Here is a 6,613-nt window from a genome sequence, read left to right as displayed (position 1 = left end):
CTGCACTCCAGTCTGGGTGACCAAGAAAGCCTGTCTCAAAAATAAATAAATAAATAAGGCTACACCAGTGACTTGCCCAGACATGCCCACAATGGAAAATTCCATCCCCTGGTACATATGCAGTAAGGGGAACAAAGCAATATGGAGTAACTGAAGCTAAGGGCTCATATGCTCACTAGGAGGACAGGACGGAACTACCAGAAATTCACACCTTATACAAATGAGATGCCCAGCCCTTACTGGTTTCCTATCAAAGGCTTTGCATTCAGCTGTAGAAATGACAATCCTCTTCCAGGCCCCTTCTCCATGGCAGAGAGCTTTCTTTTTTCACTTATTAAACTTTCACTCCAAACTCACCCTTTGTGTCCATGTTCCTAATTCTCTTGGTCATGAGACAAAGAACTCCAGATCGTATCTCACAATGAGAGACTGCTGCACTGTGACATTAAGGAACAAGGACTATATACTCTATGTGTGGAAATGATGCCTGCAGAATCCTCCCGGAAGACTGCTCTACAGCCTGCCCTGGGGCTTATGGAGTCCCAGCCTTACAGGATGTCAAGACTTGTACTCTTGGCCAGCCAGGACAAGTAAACATAAGAATCTCAGAGAAAGAAGATAAACCTCACAGTTAAAGGCACTCCAAGGGGAAACTGAATACATGGTTTTGGTTCCTGAAATGGAAATAGATGAACTAATAAAGACAACAGAGAATATTTCTAGCATAATAAAAATGATCAAAAATATGAATTGTGGGGCTTTGTGAAGGAGTCAAAGACACAAATTCACCCCTTAACCTGAATATCTTATGACCAAGCACCCAAGGAGGTCTTTATGTGTTAATTACTACTTCTTTCTGTGCCTATGTAAGTAAAACTAACCAAACAAAACAGAACATCAAGTTAATTATACTAGATCAGAAAATCTAGAACAGACATATTTGGTCAAATTCATGCCTTCAGGGTAGAATTTGCTCATAAGACCACCTGAAAAAAATAAAACTGACATTCTCATCCTTAGCTTCGCCCTGCCCGATACAAGAAGATGGCAACTACCAGAGCCCAGGAAAAGATTTACATTTTTAAAAGCCATGCATTCCCAGGGATAAGCCTTGAATTACAGGCCTTTCTAAAACCTTACAGCCAGAGATAAGCTGTGATCCTTTTTCCTATTATCAGACACAGGACTTTAAATCTAAATGAAAGTGTCAACTGCTATATAATAATTTGAACTATACTTACAACTTTCTCTCATTATTCTGGGAGCCCAGTTGTTCTGAAAGCTTGCCTTAGGCAAGCAAACCTCAACTAGATCACAAATTGTCTGAGTGGGATTTTTACTGGGGAGAGGAGGATAGATTTCTTTTTAAAAGAAACAATAAAAATTGAGTTAGGAGTAGTAGAAACAATTAAAAGAAAGGCAACTGTCTAGCCATCATCATCAACGACTAATAAAAGCTCAGAGGGCTTTTATTACTGTGTAAAGAAAACCAGAGCTGCACAGGCGTTAAAGCAGCAAAGACAGATTTTACTCAGGAACTACTACAAGAGGGAGAAAATGGTATCGGTGTAGAACTGGGCTCCATTTCAGATTCAGCATGGGCAGGTGGAGATTTACAACCAAAGAGTAGAATCGGCGTCAGCGGATGGAAAATTAATAAGAGGAAACACGGAAGTGCTGGGGGTGGGGAAGATTCTGGTTCAAAAGACGCAACAGGATTCTTGCTGAGGGCAGGCCAGGGTGACCAGACATCCCCTGGGCAATGGTGTGGGATAAGGAACACAATATCAAGAGTGATCAGATAGCCATCTCCTAATTTAGCAGGGCTCTTTTGGAAAAAAAAAAAAAAATCTTGCTTTGTCACCCAGGCTGCAGTGCAGAGGCATGGTCATGGCTCACTGCAGCCTCAACCTCCCAGGCTTAAGCAATCCTCCCACCTCAGCCTCTCCAGTAACTGGGACTACAGGCATGTACCACTACACCCAGATACATTTTATTTTTTGTAGAGTTGAGGTCTCATTATGTTGCTGAGGCTGGTCTCAAACTCAAACTCCTGGAGGATGAAGCCATCCTCTCACCTCAGCCTCCCAAAGTGTTGGGATTACAGGCATGAGCCACCTTGCCAGGCCTACGCTTCTTGTTACAACCAGAGTCTTGAGGACAAGGCCTGAGGATAGGGCTTTGTCAATGAAGGGTTCAGAGACCACATCTAGAGCTTGGCCAATCAGGGGCTCTGTCAGTTGGCACCCAGTAGAGCTGGTGACTGCCCTCAAGACATGGACAGCCGATGCCAGTTAATCCAACAACGAAATCTCCCACACTTGGGAATTTCTGCCACCTGGAATGGAAAAAGTCATAAAGAGATGTGTGATTGTTCCCACCTCCCTGTGGTTCTGCAGCATAGACAGGTAGACTCAGTCAAGAGGTGACATTTTGCAGTCAGAGAGAATGAAGAACAGGATAAAAAGAAAACAAGGCAGGAGGGTAAGCTGGGAGGGCCTGTGAGGAGAACATTAAGTTGTCAGCAGGAATGACAGGAGCCTGTTGGTGTCAACCACTCAGTCACCTTCTCTGTTATGAAAACTGATCCCAGGGGACCCGTAAACCTGAAAAACTGCCTTCTGCAGGGAAGCTTTCAAAGCAGAATTCCCCTCTCCTCCTAACTCAGCAAAATGATTCCAAGAGAGGAACATCCCAGGAGGCCAAAAATATTGACTGACATCCTGCCTCCCCACTCCTCTGAGCTTTGACTGTCCTCAAGGGGTAGACTCTCGGTGTGGCTTCTCTCCCATTCTGCCCTGAGGTAACTGACCGTCTCTGCACTGCAGAAGCCCAGTGGATCCAGCCTGGGCAGCAGGTGCCACACACACTCCAAAATGAGAACTCTTAAGAGAAATAATTTCCTTCCTGAACCAAGTGAGGACCGGAATGTTCAGACATGAAAGAGTGAAGCAATATAGTTGTATTAGTCCATTTTCATGCTGCTAATAACGATATACCTGAGACTGGGCAATTTACAAAAGAGGTTTAATGGACTTACAGTTTTACATGGCTGGGAAGGCCTCACAATCATGGTGGGTGGAAAGTGAAAGGCACATCTTACACGGCGGCAGACGAGAAGAGAGCTTGTGCACAGAAACTCTGCTCCCCACTTCCTGAGACAGAGTCTCACTCTGTTGCCTAGCCTGGAGTGCAGTGGAGCCATCTTGACTCACTGTAACCTCTGCCTCGCGGGTTCAAGCAATTATCTGCCTCATCCTCCCGAGTAGCTGGGATTACAGGAGCCCACCACCAGACACTCCCCTTTTTAAAGCCATCAAATCTCATGAGACTTGTTCACTATCATAAGAACAGCATGGGAAAGACCTACCCCCATGATTCAATCACCTCCCACTGAGTCCCTCCCACAACATGAGGGAATTCAAGATGAGATTTGGATGGGGACATAGCCAAAGCATATCAATAGACCATCTTTCGTTGTTTGGAAAGCAAGCTAGCAACAAAAGGCAAGGCATTTTGGATAGATACTCAGACCTAAAGATGTAACCTTTAGCAATTTATGAGTGCAGTGGATACTTTGAAGTAGAAGCTGGTCAGCCCCAGGCTGCCTGGCTTTCCTGTTGAATCTGGATATTGGTTAAAACTGAGTATTGGTAGTTACCAGTTAATATTTATTAAGTGCTATCAAAGAAACAGATCAGGACTTAGTAAGGAGAAACTTTTATTCAAAAGGATTCTTGCAAGGGAGAAAATGAGACCACTGCAATAGAGAGAATGCCCTGATCATAAGGTCTGCAAGTGTCTCAAAATCAAGCAGAAAAGGATTTTGTTTAACAGGATGAAGGAGGAGATAAGTAGAGATTAGCAGAACCTTTGGGGGAAACTGGACAAGCCAGGGGAAATGACCCATGGAGTTTGACTGGGAAAGCTGGGCTCACTGTACTCAGCTGATTTCCAGGAGAAACTGACTGGGAACATGACAGGGTCAAGAAGAGGCAGAGGGCAAGAAATGAGCAATTGTGAGTGCCTTGTCACCATTACTAAGTAGGAATCACAGGTTAAAATTCGTGTGAAGAAGGTGCTGTTATTTTCCCCACCTTGCAGGGGAAAAACAGACTCTGAATGGTTAAGTGTGACATTAAATAATTCAAACTTAAAACCGTTGGAACTTTTGAATTATTTTGAATTATTTGGAGCTAGCTACATATGGCTATGTAGCCTGGGTCATGTAGCATGCAGCTACAACCTCTGCTTCCCCAGTTATAGATTAACTCTCTTCCTTATCCTTGTAGATCAGTGGTCCCTAACATTTTTGGCACCAGGGACCAGTTTCATAGATGACAATATTTCCACAGATGGGGGCAGGGGAGGAGGGTGGTTTCAGGATGATTCAACCTCATTAAATTTAGTATGTACTTTATTTCTATTCTTATTACATTGTAATATATAATGAAAAATTACGTTAATACAACTCACCATAATGCAGAATCAGTGGGAGCCCTAGGCTTATTTTCTTGCAACTATACAGTCCCATCTGGGTAAGACAGGAGACAGTGACAGATCATCAGGCATTAGATTCTCATAAGGAGCATGCAACCTAGATCCCTGGCACGCACAGTTTACAATAGGGTTTGTGCTCCTATGAGAATCTAATGCCACCGCTGATGTGACAGGAGGCAGAGCACAGGTGGTAATGCAAGTGATAGGGAGTGGCTGTAAATACAGATGAAGCTCCTCTCACTAACCTCCTACTGTGCAGCCCAGTTCCTGATAGGCCAAAAGCCAGTAAGGGTCTGTGGCCTGAGGCGGAGGGGAGGGTCGGGGACCCCTGCTGCAGATGATTACAAAAGACTAAAAGACACCAGAGATAAGACCCCCTGGAATCCATTCCTTCTCCTGAGGGAATGTTAAAGCAATCTTGCTTGGGATGCAGCAAACTAACCAAATTACTGTAACATATGTATTGGCCTTGGGCGGAAATATGTTGTAACTCTTAAATTTCTCTGTCTTCCGCCTGTATAAGTGAAAACTTAACTTCCTTGCTTTGGGAAGTTAACTTTTCTGCACTGACCCCATTCTTTTTCAGTCTAGGTTACCTGGGTAGTTATGCTCAAGCTTTGCTCTCAAATAAGCTCTCTACTTAATCATATTTTCTGAATCTGATTATTTCAGGTTGACACAAGCAATTTTTCAGAGCCACACAGGTGGTAAAATTTATGTAGACTCTTATTACCCAAAAGAGAAATAATCAGAAGTATGATTATTTTGACATAGTGTGGGGAAACTAGACCTTTTCTTTAACCCCACTCTCTATGTAATGTTCAACACACGTTTTGGGGGTAAATTTGTGAAAAGGGGCTGGGAGATTATAATCTATACATCCACCTCCCACCTCATTTAACCGGAGTCCTTTGATAACCGGTGTCATGCAATTAATAATTTTGCTGTCCCTTTTAATTTATATGTCCCTTTCAGTCTATATGCCTTTCCCATGAGTTTCCCCAGGGAGGGAGGAGAGGGGGTAAAGAACCCTTCCCTGCCAAGTCCACTCTGTAAAGGACTTTGCACCCAGCCAGTGAATTTCTCAGCTATGTGGTGTCAGCTGCTGACTCCTACACTGTTGATGGGCACTTTAAAATATAGATTAGCTTACCTTCATGGCCAGCTACCTGTTTCACTGCCAATACCACAGCAAGCTCCTTAGAAAGGCACCTGCATCCTTCCCTGCCCTGGGGGTAGGCTGACCTCTATCCCAGTAGACCTGTATTAGTTCATTTTTACACTTCTGATAAAGACATATGTGAGACTGACCAATTCACAAAAGAAAAAGTTTTAATGGACTCACAGTTTCACATAGCTGGGGAGGCCTCACAATCATGGTAGGAGGTGAAAGGCACATCTCCCATGGCAGCAGACAAGAGAAGAGAGCTTGTGTAGGGAAACTCCCCTTTATATAACCATCAGATCTCACGAGGCTTATTCACTATCATGAGAATAGCACAGCAAAGACCCGCCCCCTATGATTCAATTACCTCCCGCTGGGTCCCTCCCACAACACATGCAAATTGTAGGAGCAACAATTCAAGGTGAAATTTGGGTGATGATGTGTTTGGTTATGTCACCATGCAAATCTCATCTTGAATTGTACTCCCATAATTCCCACATGTTGCAGGAGGTACCCAGTGGGAGAAAATTTAATCATGGGGGTGGTTTCCCCATACTGTTCTCATGGTAGTGAATCATTCTCATGAGATATGATGGTTTTATCAGGGGTTTCCACTTTGCATCTTCTTCATTTTCTCTTGTGTCTTCCATGTAAGAAGTGCCTTTCACCTCCTGCCATGATTCTGAGGCCTCCCCAGCTACGTGGAACTGTAATTCCAATTAAATTTCCTTTTCTTCCCAGTCTCGGGTATGTCTTTATCAGCAGCGTGAAGATAAATAAATACAAGTGTGGATACAGCCAAACCATATCAAGACCCTAGCAGTCTCTCAGTTGTCTCAAGAACCGCTTGGTTTATGACAGTGAAACTGAGTGCACCTCCCCTCAGCAAAGTACGGTAAGTACAAACCTCTGTGCAGGTGCCAATTAGAAAGAAATTAGATCCGTGGC

Source organism: Sapajus apella, unplaced genomic scaffold, assembly GCF_009761245.1.
Source record: "Sapajus apella isolate SASKATOON/1434 unplaced genomic scaffold, GSC_monkey_1.0 scaffold60, whole genome shotgun sequence".
NCBI classification, from domain to species: domain Eukaryota; kingdom Metazoa; phylum Chordata; class Mammalia; order Primates; family Cebidae; genus Sapajus; species Sapajus apella.
This window is presented reverse-complemented; position numbering follows the sequence as displayed.